Here is a 22,001-nt window from a genome sequence, read left to right as displayed (position 1 = left end):
GAAAATGTTCAAAAAAAATGTATCATAGTCATTTTGTGAAGATTAATAATTAGGAAGAAAAGCTAAAAGTGTGGAATGTGAATGAAGCTAAGTTTTTATCTGGTTAATGTCCCTATTCATTACACCGACTATTGACCCCTGTGGTTAAAGCTCTCTCATATTTTACATAGTGTAATACTGTTTTTATTCAAATTCTAGGAAATAGAGCAGCACATCTTTGTTTTATCTTCATGTGGGTGCCTGCTCCCCCCTCCTCTACTGCTGCTCCTCCTATCAGTCCCTCTCCACCCCCTCACTCTTCCTAGTGATAGCAGAGCAATGATCAGTAGCAGGGATGAGCAGCAGGGTGAAGAAAGCTCTGCCTTATTATAACTGCATACAGTACAACAAGGGCATCCATAGCTGGGCAGCTCTGCTCCACCAGCACCAAGGGGCAGCTGGGAGACGCACATGTTATTCAGCAGCAACCAAGGTGAGTTTTAGCACTCCTTGTACTATGTACAGTCTGGTGTAAAGTTAGAGAGAGCTTATTGTTTCTTTCTAGCTATTTGTTGCACAGGATAGTATGTGTCTGTATGCTTTTATTATAGTATCACATACAATATAGTAAATACGGTTAGAAAAAGACATCAGTCCATCAAGTCCAAACTATTAATTTATCTCATTTCTCTATAACATTTGATGTATCCAACATCAACACCAACATAACAGAAATGTATACAAGCTTGGGAAGAGATCACAGTAATGTTACTTAAAAAATACCTTTGTTTTTAAAAAGTGTGTTTACCCCCTTATCTGCATAATATAGTAGTAAAGTAGTATAGTAGAGTTAGTTTTGTTACTCTGTCTGGGTGCATAGTTATTTCGGGGTCACTGAGAACATAGTTGCATCAGTTTTTCTTCTTTTTAGAGAAGTAACATTATATAGATTGGAGAATTGTGGAGAAAATGGAATGGCTTGTCAGAATGTCTTTATTTAGATCTAATTTCCTGTTTTCTGTCCCTAAGGAACATAGTCCTTTTCTGGAGATAATCATATGCATGGCAGCTCTTCTTCAGGGTTCTCTTCTTTTTAACCCTTGCTAAGAAGAGACATCTGGATGATTGTTAACCCAAGGTTTGCATTCTCGGTTTCCGTCACTTGGAAAGGTGTTCGCTGGATCATGGATAACAAATGTTCCACAAAGATGCATCCCAGCTGAAACCACGTCGGAAAGCTTAGCTTTGGAAACAACTTGCTGGATGTTATGCCTGCTGGAAACACGTGTCAGAGCTCAGCCTAGGAGCGCACCATCCAGCCTCCCACCTCCATGAAGCCCGGGAGGACAAGCTGAGGGCAGGGGGCTTTGTCACTATTCAGGTGAGACAAATGCCTCTTTCTGGGAAGGCAGGGGCTGTGTCATTGTGTGATTATCTAATTACGCTTGTTGCATCCAGCTCCACTCAAAAATATTCTGTTACTTATAAGTACAAACAATTCTTTTTATGAAAAGTTTCATGAGATGGACAGATCCTATGTACAGAGATATTGCCTTCATCTGCGCTTTCTATATCCCTCAACACGTGAGAATGAGGTCAGCTCAGTTCAATTTATTTTCCATCCTATTCCTAGTAGGTAAACAGTCACTGGGGATTTGGTACCTGCCTGACATGTTCATCTACAATCAAGGAAACAGTCACTTACTGTATTTCCTAATTGAGTTTCATCTATCTATCTATCTATCTATCTATCTATCTATCTATCTATCTATCTATCTTAAATCTAACTATGCATCTATAAATCTAAACTATCTATCTATTGTTTGTCTATAAATGCATCCATCTATACAACTAATGCATCTATGCATCAGTCCAACCATCAATCTATATTATTCATCTATTTTCCTATCCATCAATCTTTGAACCGCTGTTGTAATCTACAAATATATCTACCTACCTATGATCCTTGAGCTTTCTGTCTCTCTGTCTTCCCAAAAGTCTTTTTTCTAGAATTAATGCTTTCTGTGGGGGGATGAGTATTACTACAATAAAGCGGAGCAATCTAACATGCATAATGTGAAAAGTCGTACAGTATAGTGTTGTACTGCTGTTATTCTAGACATAAATGAGTAATTCACTGCCTTCAAACCCATTAGTGGTTCTCCCAGGTATAATGGTATGAAATAATAATGTGCTATTTATAGATCACTGTGGATGTGTGTAGCAGTGTATTAAGGGAATTGCACATTACAGGTTTCTGACCACAGATGCCAACAATTCATTATATGGGGCATGGAGGTTATACCGATAGTGAGTGGCAAAAGGTGGAATCTATTCATTTATTACTTATCTCCTAGTGACAGGACATTGGCAGGCTGTCAGTATATGATTTATTAGATACTTAATCGAAAGAGTAGTACAGGGTTAATCACCCTTCCTGTGGCAGTAGCATGTCCTACATTTTATTTTAGAGAGGGGTGAGAGTTGAAAAGCACCAGTAATAGCATTGGATATTTCAAGCTTATTTTTATCCATGCCTGTTACATAGCTGTTTAACATCCAGGTCGGTATTACAGCAATGCATTCATTTTATAGAAGAAAAGACTGAGCTTATCCTCAGGAATCCATGGACAGTCTGTTGACTTGAGTGCTACTGCGAGGGGATCACTGTATGTTTGATTAGGGAACTGTTGATCGCTATACCACAGCTGTGGTATTATTACACAGTTATTACATCCAGACATATTCTAGAAGTTCTATTCCAGGAGTACTATTTGTGCATGTGAATAAAACCAGGATAGACCCAAAGTTTACTGTACTGTACCTTAAGTAAGAAAAGACACTAGAGCAATTCCCTAATATTATAGAGTATAATATGACCATATGTTCTTACCTTTACCTGTTGGAAGGGCTTAACAGCAACATGATGGGCTGAGCAAAAGCTTTTTCTGTTATCAAACCTCTATTAAACAAATGGAAAGGAATACAAGACAAGCGACAAAAAATTCACATAAGTTGATGCTCATAGGTCTTTATAGTGTAGGTACCTAATCACACATAACGCCTTTTGTAAAATAATAAGTTCCCCAAGTCCTCAAGACTATTAGCTAACTTGTGTGGTGACTGTAAAACAGTCTACAAAACATGGAACTTGGAGGCTAGGAAATAGAGACAACATTGTGTGAGGGGTGTTTACATGTGGCATAGAGTTTTAGAAGTGGACTTGGGGCTAGAAGTCTAATAACATGATGTGGGATTAAGCCAATACTTACTGGGTATTACAAGACAGGGTATAAAGGATAGATGTCGATGATATTGTGTTGGCACTGGCCAAAACATTGAGGGGTAAGGTTTTTAAGTCTCTGCCAATGGTATTTTCCGAGGAAAGAACAACTCTTGTTGAGGAACCTATATATTCATCTTTACAGGGCTAGTTGGTATCTATAGCTAAGTTTCCTAAGTGTATTCCAGCATTGTGTCCATCTCTGCAAGTAGGAGGATCTATTCTTGTTTTTCCAGCCTGCCAATTTCTCCATTTTACAAATTTACTCTCCCTTACTTTCTTATTTAACTGGATGATGGTTTCCAATTTATTGGAATCAATGTTTGGCCACTATAAGAAGATAGGTAGTTTAATATTTCCTATTTGTTATGAAGTCCTTTAAAGCACATCAAAGGGGCACAAGCTCCAAAGTAACTACCAATGTGTGTTCACAGCAGTTTGACAAGGTCCCTACCTGTTGTTAATGTCTTTGCCAGATAACAGTAGTTGGCCATTTCCTGTGGAAGTGAAATTCAGGTGAATGAAATATGGTCAGGAGTTTGTAAGAGCTCTCTTGGGTATGCCCACACAAGTGGTGGATTAAGTGTCCCACACTACAGCATCTTAACCAACCTTTTGCCCGAGGCCTAATCTCCTCCACCCGATAACACTACTGCAGTCCATACTGTTTCCCCTTTAATGAAATGTCCAGAGCAGAGCACCCCTTTAATGAAATGTCTACAGCAGACTCACCTTTACAGACATGTCCACAGCAGAGTCCCCCTTTACAGAAATTTCCACAGCAGAGCCCCCTTTCATTAAATGTCCACAGCAGAGCACCCCTTTAATAAAATGTCCACAGCAGACCCACCTTTATAGAAATGTCCACAGTAGAGCGCCCTTTAATGGCATGTCCACAGAAGTGCCCACTTTAATGAAATTTCCACAGTAGAGCCCTCCTTTAATGAAATAGCCACGGCATAACTCCCCTTTAATGAAATGGCCACAGCACAAGCCCATTCAATGAAATGATTAGAGATGGGCGAATCGATTCTAAAGAAGTGGAATTCTTTTAGAATTTCAGGAAAACTTCGGTTTGGCACGAATCCGAAGTTTATGGTGATTCATGGGAACTAACATTTTTCCCCTTTATTAGCAAAATGGCTGAGAGCACAAAGTGTTACATGGGGCAGTGAACTCTGGGAAGAAGAAAGGAACACCCTCGATCACATGTGCAGACATGTAATCTGCGTCCGTCAGGCTTATGTGATGTCACTATAAAAACAGATGGCCATTTTCAATCCCATCATTTCACACTGCATGTGCTGTCTCAGCTGTCTTTCACACTGCATGTGCTGTCATCAGCTACTCAGTAGCTGATGAGGTGATTTTTGCTCAAAATCCATGGTGTCCCTTTCAATTCCTTTTGTTGCCAAAGTAGATATCAAGAAATCTGTGTCAAATCCACATAGTTGATGGAGTGATTTTTGCTCAAAGTCAAGGGGTCAGTTTTTGGGGTTCTGTATTCCCCAAATTTCAATTCGTTTTTGTTGCTAAAGTTGATATCAAGAAATCCGCGCCAAATCCACATAGTTGATTAACTAATATGTCAGACAGAGAGGTGGCAGAGGAGGAGGACAGAGCGGCAGGACGTAGCGGCATGACGTAGCCGGCGTCGCACTGCCGCGCGATCCCCCGCGCCCAAACACGTACCTGGAAGTGGCCCGGCGTTCTAAACTCGGGATGTCTGACAGCCGGTCCCCGTAGCGGGGTGAGATCCGTGAGCTCTGCGGTGGCGGAGGCGTCTCTGGGATAGGCACAGGTCGCAGCACAGTAAGGGGACATAGCAGCAGGGGTGACTCTGTGAGGCCAGAACTGCTGGTGTCATCTAGCGGCGGTGTGTTGATGAACAACCCAAAGGTTCTTGATTGGTTGACTAGGTCATCCACTTCCTCCCAAATGACATCTGACAACCCCAGCCAGTCCATGGGTGCATCGGATACAACACTTAGTTGGCATGGCCCAGGAGCAGGTAAGCGGTCCTCACCTGTCCTCAACCAGCCTCTATGCGGTTCATTTCCTTCAGCCAGAGATCTAATACTTGGTCTGAGCTCAGTGCCACTATACAGCCAGGAAGAACTCTTTGAAGACAGTCAGCAGGTGGGGTGGGGCAGACATCCGATGCTTCGTGAAGTAGGTGGGAAAGTAGAGATGTGGAGAATGGCACAGGAGGTTATGTTGCACTTGCAAGTAGTCGGGCCGTGCATACAGAGACCATTGAGGAGAACAGCAGTGATAGGGAAACACAAATCGATGATGATGTAGCTGATTGCACTTGGGAGCCAGGTGAAGCGAGGGCTTCATCATTATTGTCGGGAGAAGAGGGTGTCTGCTTGCATGTCAGTCAGCGATGCAGGCAGCAAGTCAGCAGGGTGGCAGCAGTGCAAGGACGGGAGCGTCATGGCCGTGGGGTGCAAAACCCGCTTCGCAGGTCCAAGTAAGCAGTGGCACAGGGGCTCACCGAGGCAGTGGTGTTAGTAGTCACTCAGTGCAGAATGTTGGTGGTAAAAATCACCAACCCAGCAGTGTGTCAGTTTTTTGTAAAGACACCAGAGTAGCCGAGTGTGTTTATATGTAGAATTTGCGGGCCGAAAGTGAAGCGTGGCCAGGGAGCTAATGTTGGCACTACGGCTTTGCATCAACACATGCAGCATCGCAATCCAATGGCTGTTTTGGATCAACTCCTGTTTGTTTTTGGCTTTAGCAATACTGATGATGGATTATTGACCGACTGAAAGCGGACACTGACAGATGAAAAGAAGGGCAAAATGATCAGTGACGTCAATGCAAAATTACTGCTGACACCCTCTCCACTCTTTTGGGGGGTTTCTACATGTATCAACGTTCAACAGAACAGGTTCTGTCGTAATCTATGGAATCATCTGATGTCAGTGTAACTCTTTGATGTTATAATGGGAACTTGGCCCTTAGCTCAGTCCTTTCGAGCTGGCACAGACGTTGCCTTGTCAGGCTGCATTCCCGCTTCACTTATTTGGTCAAGTTGGCCCCTGTAAGTGCCCATGGAATTGAAGAGTGAAGTGATTCTAAGAGTAGCGGCTGTCATGTGCGTGTCATACTAAAACTCAACATTGTTTGAAGACCAAACCACGCTCCCTATGCATATTAGAGCATGGCACAACATTCTACAACACCCTACAGGCTCTCTGCAGCCAGGAAATTTTTTTAACATGATTCGCCATTATTCGATTTGGGTCGAATCAAATTTTGTCGTAAAATTTGGCAAACTCGGTGAATCCAATTATTGACAAATTTGCCCATCTCTACAAATGACCACAGCAGAGCTGTGAAATGTCCCCCTTTCATGACTAAAGTCACAGACATTGGCAATCAGGAATGGGTTATACAGTGTCAAATATAGTTTGTTTTAGATTAGAGTAGTATCTAATTTTAATGCAGGACTTAGTCTGAAAAATGTGTAGGTTTTATCATTTGTATTATGAGGCAAAAACTTTTTCTGAACTGTTTCTCTCATACATATCCAGAGTTTTCTTCGATCATTAATTATGCATGTACATAAAAAATGCTGCTCCGCATTGTAATCTATTATACATCTGAAGACAGAGATTTCGGCACAGCTGTCTATAGCGTTTTTACTTCATACAGCTGTATATTCTAATTGTCATTCATTTATTGAAATGACAAATTACGTGATTGCTGTGTAATTTGGGAGACAGTGTATTGCATGGCACATAGCAGCAGTATCTAGGTGACACTTGATGGTTCAGAAAGTAGGTCTGTGCTATTTTTGTCACCAGATCAATTTAATTTTGTGGTGAAGGTTTGAGTAGAACAGTCATGTTAACTAGAAAATCTGTGATTGAATAGAAGAGATTTAATGCAACCTGCACCTAAGGAAAAGCAGCACGGTATAGATGAGCATCCTATCTATTCACTGTAATACTCAGCATTTACTAGGACTCTAGAGCATAAGTGCTTGTTATCTGTATTCATGTTCTACATTCCCTTTCGAGCCTTGGGCCCAGATTATCAAGTGGTTTTTGGATCAACACTTCTTATCTCTTATTCATGCAAGTATAGATTCATAAGTACTGAAACCAAAACACTTCTTGATAAGCCAGCCAGAGAATTGATCTTTTTCTCTGACAGGGATTTTTCTTTTTTTTTTTTTTGTCAAAAATTATTTCTTCTGAATCTAAAATACTTTTGATTTTGTGAAAGTGTGATAATGGTTTGAAACAGTTACAGAAATGATTTATTCACTGTAAAATTCTTCTCACTATGAGTAATGCTTTAGTGTAGATTTGTTCAGGAATAGAACAATTTTTTTCTCTATTAGTGCTACTTTACCCTAGGTGTTGTCCACTTTGCAGTATAGCTGTGTTCACTTGAGCATAGCACAGACCTGTGACAAAATGAATGCTGTTTATGAAAAAAAAAGCTGACCTTTTTTTCTTCCTGGACTTTATAAGTCACTGATGGCTAACCTATGGCACTGGTGCCAGAGGTGGCACTCAGAGCCCTTTCTGTGGGCACTCAGGCCATCACCAGAGATGACTCCAGGTATCTTCCTGCAGTCCCAGACAGCTCAGGACTTGCTGTGCACAGAGGTATTTTAAAGTGACAGCTCTACCTGGGACTATTTTCTGCTTTATTGGTGTCCTCAGGTGCTGGTATCAATGAAAGCTGTGACAGAGAAGGGAGTATAAATCACTAATTAAATTTCTGTGTTGGCACTTTGCGATAAATTAGTGGGTCTTTTTTGTAGTTTGGGCACTCAGTCTCTAAAAGGTTTGCCATCGCTGTTATAAGTCATTTGGACAAGTATCTGGCTTGGTAAGCATGTCTTTTTTGTTTGGCTTTTCTGCTGGGCAGAAACATCTTAATGTTTTATTTCCTGAAAAAGTATACCTATTAAGGTAGATCTGTTGGTAAGTTCCTAGTAACCTTCTAAATCGTAATCTGTCTTTAACTGCCTTTGCTCCCACAGCCCGAAGAGGTACTGTATAACCAAGTAGTAAAGGGGGTCATTTATCTTTATTTTTCCTTTTTTTTTTTCTGTCTTTTTTGAGACTTTTTTTGGCGCACTGCAATTTCTGCTGGACATTTCTTTATCTTCAGTAAGACACATTTATCTTCTATTCCAGATGTTCTAAAGGTCGTAAATGACATTTATCATTTCAAACATTTTTTGGCGCAAAAACTACAGACAAAACCATACTTAAGGAAAACTTAGAAAATGGAAAGAAGTGACTTGACACACTTGTGTGACATTTTGAAAACATTTGTAACAAATGTCGCAAAAAGAGATCTGAAAAAATAGATAGATTACAGTTTACAAAGTTACTCGGAACCTACCATCAGATTTACCTTAACAGGCAGATTTCTCATAGTAGGTTTCATTTAATACATATGGCATTTGAGGAGTTTAGGTCTTTTGTGAATTTGATACTTTTTTTTTTTTTTTTTTAAAGTTGCAACTTTCACATCAGGTGACAACTAAGGAATCAATGCAGATAACTCAACAATGGCAAACATTGAAGGAAGATTGTTTAGGTGAAAAAAAGGCACAAAAAGTCCATTTCCATGTAGTCTTTAGAATCTTGTTGTTTGACACCTGCTTAGTAGTAATAATGTATACTTGTGATTTTTATTTAGTAAGTGTTGCTAAGTTTAATAATAATTAATAATAATTCCTTTACTTATATAGCGCGCACAGATTATGCAGTGCGGCACAGAGTTTGCCAAATCAGTCCTTGTCCCCAATTGAGCTCACAATCTATTCAACCTACCAGTATTTTGGAGCGTGGGAGGAAATCGGAAGACCTGGAGGAAACCCACACAAACAAGTTTATACTAGCAACAAAACTAACTTCCTCTATTTAAAAATACTAACTAACTAACAACTCAGTAGGACCTGGAGTATAATTGCCTTGCCCCATGCCAGGTATATCAGGAGCCTCTAGATATATCTTGCATGTCGGGAGGGGTGGGGTTTACATCACATGCTGGCACATGATAAATCATCCCCCCTTTTTGTTTTCTGTTTTTTTACAGATTCTATATGGCACATTACATAGGTATTCTTTCATGGAGCTTTACTTCTAGTGGGAAATATCTCTATACACATATTTTCGTAGTCTTCTACACTTGTCCGCCAGACATATTCCTGCACTCTGAATAAGGGCATAAAACAAGGTTGAAGGCAGATTTTGTATTAATTTAACATTCTGTTCTCACAATAGGATATGTTGTGCTCAGGAGTGATTTTTAATATGGTACTGTTAATAACACCTATTACAGTAATTTCATAAATGCTGTCCTGCTTTTTTGTCTCATTTGTAAGTGCTGTGACATGGGTTTTGTGTGAAGTACTCAAGCATGTTATACAAAAATAATGTCTAATGGGCTCACATATACCATTGTAGATTTTCACCTGCTTCTATTTTTTAAATAACGGGGGGAATTTAATCTAGCCTTTCAAATGTTTCTTTCCCCTCTCTGCGCCTTTTGCACCAGTATTTATGAAGTGTCGACGCCATAATTTTGTCCACCAGTTTTCCGGCACTTCTATTTCTCCTAAATGTTTTTTGGTGCTTTTTGTGTGGCGCAAAAATAGTCCAGCTAAAAGCTGGTCTAGGGAGTTCTAAACCTTTCAGTTCATGGGCCAATTCATTAATTCCTTGCGTCACAAACTTACATCCCACTGAAAAATATAGAATGGTTCTTGCGCCACCCTGCACCAAAAATAATAAATGTCCCTCGATGTTTTTATGTTTAGGATGTTTTTAAGAATTATATAGTATACCAGAATAGGAGCCACTCTTCATTGTTTTGAAGTTTAGTCTAAAGTTGACCTTTAGGGCTTTTTGTCCCTGTGCATGTCATTTCTTTGCAATGTTTTTTCAAATAATTTGAAATCTGTAATACTAAAGGTCATGCAGATGTATAGGTGTTAAGCTCACATTTTCCATATCCTTGCTTGCAAAACTTTGACAATTGTAAACTGGGAATTTTTAACTGAATGTTAAAAATATGTATTAAACAGAAATGATAAAATCTACTTTAGAAGCATTTTATGGTACAATTCAAATTGTATAACAGTGACATCTTCTCCTCTAGAATATTTTCATGATCAACCTAGGTTACCCTTTTTGTGAGAGTGAAATACATTCCTAGGAACCGATCAACTAAAAACCTCAAACATAAAAACATCTACATGTGGCAGACTGTGTTATTCAGTTCTCATAGTATTTCATTGCCCTCCAAACACTATTATTTTCTCCACATTACAGTTCCATTTCTGGACTGATCTCCATTTCAGTCATGCCAATTCAAAAATCTACCTTGTTTTTATTTTTATAGCTTAGGTAGAAGAGATTCCACTGTTCAGGGAAGACTTTCTACAGGATTTTGGAGTGTGTCTCACAGAGCATCTGTGAGGATAGACTAATGTTAGACTGGAGGGTCTGTCACTTGGTCTCCCATTATAGTTAGGTCCTCCAAGATCATACATTTCCCTCACATGTAAACTAATACAACACTTCTAGGTCAACCCTTGAAGTAGTGTACTGCCACATTATCCTCTCTGCATACGTCTCAATGCAGTCTGGCAGGTAACATTATCCTGGCATATACAAAACCCAGACTCGCCCATGAGATGAAATATAGAAGCATGAATCATCATTCCACTAAATATATTTATTCTACTTTTGTCAATATAGTGTGTTTGGAGCCATATTATATGTAGGCCTGATTTGTATTTCCTCTGAAACTGTTCTGTATTAGATATTTAGATAGATCTGTTGGGCACTTTATGAAATTAGTTTTCACGATTGAACAGTAGCGCACAAGCCTAAGTTTAACATGAGCAATGCCAAGGGTCTTCTGGACTAAGGAAAGAAAGCCTAGTCCAGAGGACAGTTCTGGAGTTGGAGCATGCCACGTGAAGACTGCCTACTGGAATGTATAGTGCATGCTTAAAAATTGTTATAATAACGGGAACAGTTTTTCAGGGTTTGGGTTAATCCTTCTGTGCAGGATATATTAATACTACAGATTTCAACAATTGTGGGAGGTGTTTTCATGGTTTAAAAAATCTGATTAATTCATGTGATGAAATATATAACCATGAATCATCAGTCTACGAAACATATATTCTATTTTTGTCCATATAGTGTGTTTGAAGACATATAATATGTTGGCCTCATTTGCATTTCTTCTGAAATCGACTGTGCTATTTTAGTGGAACTGAAGGGTGCAGACCCGAAACTCGACCACAATCATGGTCCCTAACGTATTGCCTATGCTTGCTAAAGAGGACAACTAGGAGTCAATCTCTGCCTTGAGTAAGTGATCAGAAAAGATGACAAATGAACACTGAGGGACAAACAAACAAACAGACTAAAGAATGGTCAGGATAGCCAAGTCACATCAAGATGGTAGCAAGGTACAGATTCATTAGAGTGGTCAATAAGCATAGCAATATTCAGATTCCTATTGCTATTTCTGCTATTGTGTAAGGAGGGCAACAAGTGCCAAGAGAATTGTAAAACCATCAATCTGTAACAAGAACTGGGTAGATAAATAAAGGAGTTCCTGGATGGAGCCCCCCAGCAGCAAACTGATTCAGCCATCCATCACTCAAGCCACGGCTGATACTAACACACAGGTCCATGATGGCACTATACAGCTTTTCACAGAAGGTTCAGCCAAGGGAAATTTCTCTGAAAGACAGCTGTCGATCGACGGTCTCAGCCAAGCAGCCCTGGGTGTGGCTAACTCTCAGAACACTGTAGAAGCAATTCCGTGAGTTCTGACAGTGCCACGGTGCAAATGCTGCCTTGGGCCTTCAACAGGGTTTTGCAGGCTTGTGCCCAAACATCAGTTGGACACAACTGCATCTGCCTGCAGGTTATTGGACACATCGGAAGGCACACAAGAAAAACAGGGATCAATACCATAACACCTAAACAACAAAACAAGAACATACAAAGTTATGACTCATCAATCTAAAAAGTATCGCATTTTATTGTACGAAAAAAAAAACATCAATAAAACATAGCAAACTTCATTTGCATTTTGCTTCTTTTTACATTGATGAGTCATAGATTGTGTTTTTGTTTAGGTGATTTGGTTTTCAAGGAATCAATATTACTGTGTAATATATATAGAGTTGTTGTGTAGGTGTTATGAATACCATAACTAAAGAAAACTTAATGGAAAAATGTGATACTAATGCACAAACTCTGCAACAGCTAACTGTTTCCCCCATTCAGACAATTGTATCCCCAACTTCTTACAGAGCTCACTCCAGAAACTTACAGGTACGATTCTTACCCATAATCAAAACTACCAGATTCAGGTACAACATGTAGTTTCAAGATATTGCCAATGAACAAAGTGGCAATTTCCATAATGTTAGGCAGTTTCTCCAGCAGAAAGAAGTGACTCATCTTGCAATAAAGATCAACAACCAGCCAAATCACAGTCATACCTAGAGAGGGCAGCATATTTGTGATAAAATTCATTTTACACAAACAGTGCATGCTGCAACATAGGACCATTTAGGCCACCCCAGTAATATTATGTGACCACTTAGGCTACCAGTAAGATTCATTTACCCCTTAACGACCTGACCCCTTTATGTTTTTATATTTCCATTTTTCACTTCCCACCTTCAAAAATGTATAACTTTTTTATTTTTACAAGTAAAGAGCTGTGTGATGGCTTGATTTCTGCGTAACAAATTACACTTCATAGTGATGGTATTAAATATTCCATGCTGTGTACTGGGAAGCAGGAAAAAATCACGGGGATAACACATTTGTATAGGCTTTATAATGTTTTCATACATTTACAAAAAATATTATATATAGGGCCACATTTATCACTTTTGTGCGCCTAAGTGTAGTAGTTGCGCCTAAATTCTGGCGCACTGTTTTGCCAGAATTATCACAAGCTACAACCATCTGTGATAAGTATATTTTCTGCTTCTTATTAATCACTTTACTTTAACACAGTTTAGGCAAAATTCTGGCGCAGTTTAGGCGCAATGTTAGATTCAGGCACTTACATGTGATCCTGCTACAAGCTCCTCTCTGCTTCTCCCACAGCCCAGAATGAAGATAACACTCACAGCAGCACCCAGTGGTGCAAATCCCAAAAACGTTGGGACCCTCACAGATAATTAAATACTTCAATTAATAATTGAATCTTCAATTATCAGACGCACCCTGCGCTACTGAAAGTGTGTACCATCTTTTTTTAGGTACACCTGTAACATACAGCGTGCGGCACACTTCTGTCAAATGGAGCTATATTACAACGTTAAAAAAATGAACACTAAGGATCTAGACACAACGTAGTATAGTTTTCTTTTACGTTATCTCCATACCTTTGCTAAAAATTTATTTAGCACCATTTATACTATTATGAGTATTGTTTTTGGCTACTGGCAGCTCCATGACATCTTAATTTGCCAAGAGGTATATCCTGGATAAAACATTTGACTAGAGACCCAAGTGAAAATCAGAAGAGCAGGGGTTCTGGTTGTTACTTTTGTACTGGAAGATATCACCTGAGGCTCCTCTGTTTTTTTTTGGCTCCTTTATTTGCACAATTTTGTCAAGTGGCTGTATTAAATGTGTCTCAAGACTAAGCACTAACACTGCTCTTTTGGTGCACATTTTTTCTGTCTTGTTGACACAAGTGCAGCCATGACACGTAACTGGGATCAGTTACCTTTACCTTTGGCAGCTGCACAGCAAGAAATGCTACATAAGTTTTGGCCTGATGTTGAGAGAAAACATTGACATAGTTAACTAAAACAGATACCAAGCCCTCTCGGCCCCCTATACGAGTCACAAGATCTGGAATGGAATCCATACCAAACTCAAGAAGACCTAGAGGCATTAGCTTTTAATGTCTGTATTTTCTGTTTAGATACAGAAAGGGGTGTAGGGTATAAGCCCACCCACAACCCCAGGTGCTACCTGAGTGCCCAGGCTGTGCTATCCACAGAGGACCACTTGGGGTCAATCCCTACTCCGAGTAAGTGCTCGGGAAAAAAAGAAAAACTAAAGCCAAGCCAATCAGCCCTGTGTGTGGCTAAAACCCAGAATACTGCAGAAGCAGTTCCGGCACAATAAAATAGCAGACCGAAGCTGTGCCATTTTTTGCAGGAAAATGCTGTAACTAATCTTCTATTTTTTGGACTAACAACTATGACATAAAAAATCAAATGTTTACATTTTATTAGGATTGTAAACTCAGCCCACGCTAAAATAAGATCATATGAACTCAACATTGTGTATCACCAGATGGAAACTTTTTGAGCATAGTAGATAATGAGGCTGCAAAATACAGGTTTATATTTGTAAAAATAGGAAGGTGACAACCAGACTGTGTTATTACTGCACCTAAATATTTATACATGTGTAAAGAAAAACTCTGGAATATACCGGTAAATAACAAGACAACTCTCAAGGACCAGATAACTTGTACTGACACAGAGGTCAGCATGTTATTAACAGATTCAGAAGCCACAGAAACATATTAAAGCCCAGGATTTTTGTCTAAGCAGTACTTCACAGACTATTATTAAAGATTAACACTAGAGGCTTTTATTGTTTTACTTATACATAAATGTGTGTATCTGTAGGTTGTCTGCTTTCTTCATTTTTTAATGCAGCCCAAATCATGGTTTTGTCTATGTATACATTTCAGAAATACAAATATTTGAGCAAACATTTAAAATACAAATATTTTTGTATATACAGGATGGTACGGTAGAAGCATTGTAATAAAACTTTATAAAAACAGAGTATACTGTAGTTGAAATGGCTCTTTAAAAAAATAAATGTTCTTTAACCCCTTAAGCCACCATGACATTAGGGAATGTCATGGTGAGCTTCTGTTTCGGTCATGACGTTCCCCAGCTTCATGTGGATCGCACAAGCATAGCCTGTGCAATCCGTGTAGAACTATGTGACAGCCGAGCCTCTGCACGACCAGGAGCCAAGATCGCGATAGCCATGATCCGGGCTGTTTAACCCTTTAAAGGGCAACAGTCAACATGACCGCAGCACCTAAAGGTGTCACCCACCTCTTCGTCCGGCAACCCACAGATGTCAGCCTGACTGGTATAATACACTGCCATATGGCAGTGTATTAATCAGATGATCATTTGTTCAAGTCCCCAAGGGAGGCAAAAAAAAGTGTAAAAAAAAAGAATAATTATAAAAAAAAATTAATACAAAATAAAAGTCCCCTAAATGCTCCATATATTGTAAAACTCCCAAACACAATAAAACTTGAAATAACCACACAAACAGCCACATCTGTTATAACCACGTATTGTGACACAGGCAGATTTGAAAAATCGGGCTGTGTCCTAAAGGTGAAATATAGCTGTGTCCTTAAGGGGTTAAAATGTATTTTTCTATGTGTCTCTTCCTCAATTTATTATGTAATCATGCAGTAATTGCAATCAGGAGACTCTCGCTTCAGCAGGTGGCTGCATAAAGCTCATCTGGAAATCTCTACAACTTCACTTTCATCAGTTTATTCTATGTTTTTTTTACTGTATATTATATTTTCATTCATTTTGTCTATTAAAATTACATTTAATTTCAGATTCATAGGATTAGCAGCATTCCTAATAATTTAATTTCAATGCTTAATCCTGTCCGAGAGTTGTGGAGACTCCTTATATAGCAACTATAGTACAAACTCTACCCAATCACTTTCTTAAAGGGTAGGGTAGAAAAAGTTATACAGGCGCTTCCTGGTGCAAAGAAATGTGGTTTTCCAGTATTTTCAAAATAGGTGGGTGTTCTGCTCACCTTCGGTGGTTGTGCGGGCAGGCACAACACTAACTGTTCGCGTATCAGGTGCTGCCTTGTCCTTGCTAGTGGCGGTCTCCCCGGTAAGATATATCCAGTGTAGCGGAGAACACTTCTCTCTCGATGGATATCAGGACTTGCTATGGCGCAACCTAGAACTATACCCGCAACCTTATGTTATCAAGTTCCCTAGTCACCTCAAGGACTCTGACCAGTTAATTAACGAACTGAAGAATATAGACTTACCTACATCTTATTCCCTCTTAGCACTAAATGTAAACGTGCTATAGTCAAATATACAACACGAAAAGGGTATAGAATGCATTAACGAGTTCCTATAGAAAGAACTGTACTGGATAACTTTAGGGAACTACTATTAGAATTCCTTACATTAGTGCTCAAGAATAATTCTTCCACATGTGGTTCTACAATATACCATTGTAGAATGGGCACAAGATTAGCACTGGCGATGTCAGATCACATTTGATAAAAACATATAGTTTATGTAATAAAATGTGAAGCTTGCAACATGTCCTATGTAGGATGTACCACAAGAAAATTAAAGACACGGTTTGCGGAACATCTACGGCACTGCTCCAAAAACATAGAAAATAACATGTCAGGAGCGTCCAGGCATTTCATATAACAATTGTATATAACATAACCTATGCTGTTACAGAAAATATTAATGGAAAAATTTAATATTTCTTAATCTGCTGTGTTTAGTGTTTGACATATTTTTATTTTTCCTGAATATAGAAAAGTGGTAGACATGCCAAATTGACTGCAGCCTTAAACGGGGAGGTACTGAAATGGCTATATGCATAATGTGAACCACAACATAGTCCTGTTTACTTCAACAATACTCCCATCTACCTGCACAAACCTTAATTTTCTGAATTAGAGGGTATTCCAGAGATTGTACCCTTATAATTATACATTTATGGTATTTACTAGTGCAACACCCTCGCCGATGCAATGGCGAGGGAGTGTTTGCGAATACGTCCCACCTGCATGTAATCACATCACACTACATGGTCCTTATAGGACATAGGGGATATTGCAGTGGTGAATCCTGCGTGGCAAGGCAGAAGTTAAGTATTTTGTATGATGCAAGATGCTATTGTCCAATGATCTGTGTTACATCCTGTGCTCTGTAAGCTGAGATGTGATTGGAGGAGCAGCCACCACCTGACCAAAGGGAAGTTACAAATCCCCTGGCCAGGAATGTTCTAAAAGACTCTGAGAGAAGTCTCAGATCTGAGAGAACACTCGGAGAGATTCCAGTGTAGGAGAATCCTAGAGATCAGTGAGTGAGTGAGCAATCTCTGTCTAGCCCATACCAGAGCAGGAAGAGCCTAGCCCCTGCCTCTGAAGAGTGGAGTATAAGACTAGAGTTAGTATAGTGAGGAAAGGGGTATCATCTTACCTTTAAAGGTGATACCTGAAGCCCTACAGGACAAGCTGAAGCTTCCTACCAGGACACAGCTGCCTCCCAGCCTGCCCTCTACATCCAGGCTGGTGAACTATCTCCTGAGGCTCCCTCCAAAAGCATCTCAGCACTCCATCTACCTGTTAAAGGCACGTTGCTGCGGTTCCTGATGGTTCAAATAAAGAACTGTAAGTTGTTTTCTTCAACTTCTGTCTCCGTCTGGTCCCTGCTAATACGGCTGCCTACATCACCGGCACCCTGTCCATCACCCAGAGACTCACACTCGGGACATTAAGGGGTTGCCCCAGGGAGATCCGCTATAGCAGCCTCTCCCTCATCATTTCTTGTCAACACCACCCTGCTGGAGACCTGCCAGGCTGTAGGACAGCCCTCCGGTTCCCCCGTACCAAGCACCGTGACCATAGCGTGCTTAGGCCGCAACCGCCAGCCACTCAGGTACTGCGGGCCCCGGCTGTCTCCAGGCCTCACCTCAAGGGCTAGGCCCCGGTGGGGGATGTTGCAAGTGGCGTCACAAACAGGATTGATACTTCTGTGCCTTATTACGGCATTAAAGACTTTCCTTTATTGAAAAGACTGTGTTTCCTAACCCTGCTGCCATCCGGGTTTAGGCCCAAGTGATTGTGTGTTTCTGGATTGAACTGTGTTAATGCTGCCACGTGCTGTCGAGCGCTGCTCCAGCACTCAAGAGGTTAATCCCTGCAAGAACTGTACCATCTCTGCTACATCCGGCGCTGCCGCGCCTGAAGATTTTTACCTCAGAAACTGTGGCGCAACAAATAATTCAAGCCCGCCAAAACCTTCACTGGCGGGAAACCCAGATGACTCACCAAACTCCGCCCACGCGCGAATGGCGCGAACCCCGCCTCCTGTGGCGCAGGAAAAATTAGAGCCCGCCACAGCTCTTGGCGGGAAGGACTTGGACTCCTCCCACTGGCTCGAGGCGGACTTCCTGCCCCGCCTCAGAGAAGCGCCAGAACTCGTGCTGATCTTGGAGAGTGAGGTCAGCACCATGTGGGGTCCTCCGCCATTCCCCCCTGTGGAGCAGCCGGAGTTCTTCGAAGTACTGGAGACTATGGTCGTGGTCTCTGCCCAGCCGGTCCGGAGACCCTCCGCTGGACACCGGCTGCACCGAGGACTGACCCGGGCCTTCGTCACCGGGACGTATTTTCAAACGGTGACGCAGCACCAGGTACCACCCGGGCGGTTCCTCGTGCCTCTCCCGGCTACCATGCTGTTACCGCGGACCCACGTGGGGGCGCCACGAGGGGAGGCCCCGACTCCTGTTGGGCCAACGCCTGGGCATATTGCTGCCACTCCACCTGCTCCGAGGCCTACCGTTCCCGCTGTGCGGCCTGCCAGCCCCGCTGTGACGGTTCCTGATCCTCCGGCGGTTCCTGATCCTCCGGCACCTACCTGTCGCCCAAGGAGATCCGAGCCTGCACCGGAGCCACGAGCCCCAGCACCGGCGCCTCCGCAGCCTCAAGGCCGAGGTGAGGCCATCCGCCGGCGACTCCGAGACGCTGTCTCGGAACAGCGACGCCGAGAGAAGGAGGCCCAACGGTATATGGCCGGCCGGTCTACAGCTGGAGCTTGGGAGGAAAAGAACCGCACCACCGGCATGGTCCGGTTCTTCGATAAGCAGCGTGGCCATGGCTTCGCCACCCAGGACTACACCGGACGGGAGGTATTTATTCCCCGCCGGTCTGTCAAGAGGCCTGATCTGCCTGAGGGACTGCACAACCTGAAGCCAGGAGAGTGCATCGAGTTCTCCCTGCAGGAAGGACCTCGAGGACCATGGGCGGCTGGCGTAATCCGGATCCCCGACTCCGATGAGGACCGCTATCCATCGTACGACGAGCTGTATGAGGACGACGAGTGGCCGGAATCCCCGAACACTTCCTCCTCCTCGGCTGCAAGTCCCCGAGCGGTGACCCACGTGAATGCTCCATCCACGGTGATCGTGAGTACTGGTCCTATTGCCATCCATGGGCCGGGCATGAATCAGGGCGCCACCCCCACCGTCTCCCCTGCCGGGAGTATTGCCCGATCCCGCGGCTCTTCTGTGGGAGAAGACATCCTGGCTAGCGAGCCTTGTCCGGAGGTTCCGTCTAGGCCCACATCTCCCCTTGCCGGTTACCAATGGGGTGATGACCCGGCCCCAGAAGAACCGAAGCTGGAAGGAGCTGCGGCGCTGCCGCAGGTCCCTGTTTATTTCTTTCTGGACCCCTCCGTGGTCCCTGGCTCAGTTGAGCCCCCGGCTGGAACAGCCGACACCCCGGGCGACAGTGCTCCTCCCCCTGAAGGTCCGGAGGATGTTGCTGCACCTGCAGTACCTGCTACTGCCACCGGGTGTCCCCAGCCGGCACCTACTCCCGCTGAGGATGCACAGGATTCCCTGCTGGAGCTGGATCCTGTCTCTGCTGAACCCAGCGATACAGAGTAACCCCTGAAGGGCTGTAGCCCACTTCAGGTACTGTACCATGTGTATATATGTGTATTTATCTCCATTTTCCCTAAAGAGCCAGAGACTTTCCTGAGACTCTCATCCCTATTTATCTCAGTCAAGAGACATACCTTGAACTGATTATTGTCCTGTGCTATGATAGCACCCCTTCCTCTGCCACAGCAGAGAATTTACCAAAGGACTCTGTCCCTCTACACAAAGAGGAGACCCTTTGTTTCTTTATTGCACTTTTCCCCACATCAAGGGCTGTACCCAGAAGATGAACTTTGTTAATAAAGACCTTCTGAGAGACTTTCGCCAGATACTACCAGGAAAAGTTGCCATGTAATTTATTATTATTTTGCACTTAATGCCTTCCTTTTTAGGTACGGACATTATGTTTGCACTTCCATGCCTTTTCTTTGCAGGAAAAGAGACATTTGCTATCTTGCTACCCTGAGTAGCCTATCTACCTCTGTAACGTTTGTAACGTTCAAGATGTGTACCCATTGGGCTCCTAAGCCAATGTGAGTTAACCTGTTTGCACACTGTCAGAAGATATGCCAGTAGCCTGCATTAACCCTTTCATAGGCTTTTCAGGTTGTAGTGTGGCTGTGTCGGACCGTCTTCTTTGTGTAAAACACTGACCGCTACCTGATCCCTCAAACCGAGGTTTGCACATGGGGGTAGTCCGTAAACTGCGGGTCCTTCAGGGACCGGGGGTGTTACACAGTTAGCACCTGGATGCCACCCATACATGGGTAAGGATGCCAGTCAGGAGGTACTCGTGTCGCATATGCTAACGCAATGCAGATATACACACTATATAATTGCCGCCAGGGAAGAAGCGTTGATATAACAAATATACAGGCCTTGGTGCAAGGAGTGGATTACAGGACATGACACCACACCTTTCATACTGTACAGTTCGGTTTAATGGTGTCAACGACCAACTGTTAAGCAGCTATATGTTTTTGTCTTAGTCCGACACCAACCCAGGTGCCTGTCTCCAGGACCATGGGCGGTTTGTCCCTACACCTCACATAGCCGGCACTTCCCAGAAGTGCCCTTATCCACCTCTGCCCCCTCAAGCCATCTGTAGTCGAGCCGAGGGCGGCTCTTTCAATTGCCCCCGGGGTATGCAACACCCTCGCCGATGCAATGGCGAGGGAGTGTTTGCGAATACGTCCCACCTGCATGTAATCACATCACACTACATGGTCCTTATAGGACATAGAGGATATTGCAGTGGTGAATCCTGCCTGGCAAGGCAGAAGTTAAGTATTTTGTATGATGCAAGATGCTATTGTCCAATGATCTGTGTTACATCCTGTGCTCTGTAAGCTGAGATGTGATTGGAGGAGCAGCCACCACCTGACCAAAGGGAAGTTACAAATCCCCTGGCCAGGAATGTTCTAAAAGACTCTGAGAGAAGTCTCAGATCTGAGAGAACAATCAGAGAGATTCCAGTGTAGGAGAATCCTAGAGATCAGTGAGTGAGTGAGCAATCTCTGTCTAGCCCATACCAGAGCAGGAAGAGCCTAGCCCCTGCCTCTGAAGAGTGGAGTATAAGACTAGAGTTAGTATAGTGAGGAAAGGGGTATCATCTTACCTTTAAAGGTGATACCTGAAGCCCTACAGGACAAGCTGAAGCTTCCTACCAGGACACAGCTGCCTCCCAGCCTGCCCTCTACATCCAGGCTGGTGAACTATCTCCTGAGGCTCCCTCCAAAAGCATCTCAGCACTCCATCTACCTGTTAAAGGCACGTTGCTGCGGTTCCTGCCGGTTCAAATAAAGAACTGTAAGTTGTTTTCTTCAACTTCTGTCTCCGTCTGGTCCCTGCTAATACGGCTGCCTACATCACCGGCACCCTGTCCATCACCCAGAGACTCACACTCGGGACATTAAGGGGTTGCCCCAGGGAGATCCGCTATAGCAGCCTCTCCCTCATCATTTCTTGTCAACACCACCCTGCTGG

At 42.6% G+C, this 22,001-nt stretch overlaps 1 protein-coding gene across 3 annotated transcripts in view; it reads left to right on the top strand.

The window, feature by feature from the left end:
• Positions 1 to 229: 229 nt before the first annotated feature.
• The window catches only part of TMEM200A (transmembrane protein 200A), a 75,923-nt gene continuing 54,151 nt past the window's right edge, over positions 230 to 22,001 (top strand). For all 3 annotated transcript variants that reach the window (XM_072141551.1, XM_072141552.1, XM_072141553.1), the window contains exons 1-2: positions 230 to 472; positions 1,009 to 1,360. The gene's annotated coding sequence lies outside the window, so the exon portion shown is untranslated. The remainder of the gene's footprint in view (positions 473 to 1,008; positions 1,361 to 22,001) is intronic.

The sequence above is a fragment of the Engystomops pustulosus genome, chromosome 3 (assembly GCF_040894005.1).
Source record: "Engystomops pustulosus chromosome 3, aEngPut4.maternal, whole genome shotgun sequence".
Classification (NCBI taxonomy): Eukaryota; Metazoa; Chordata; class Amphibia; order Anura; family Leptodactylidae; genus Engystomops; species Engystomops pustulosus.
The sequence above is the reverse complement of the archived record's forward strand: the minus strand, read 5'-3'. Positions and strand labels throughout refer to the sequence as shown.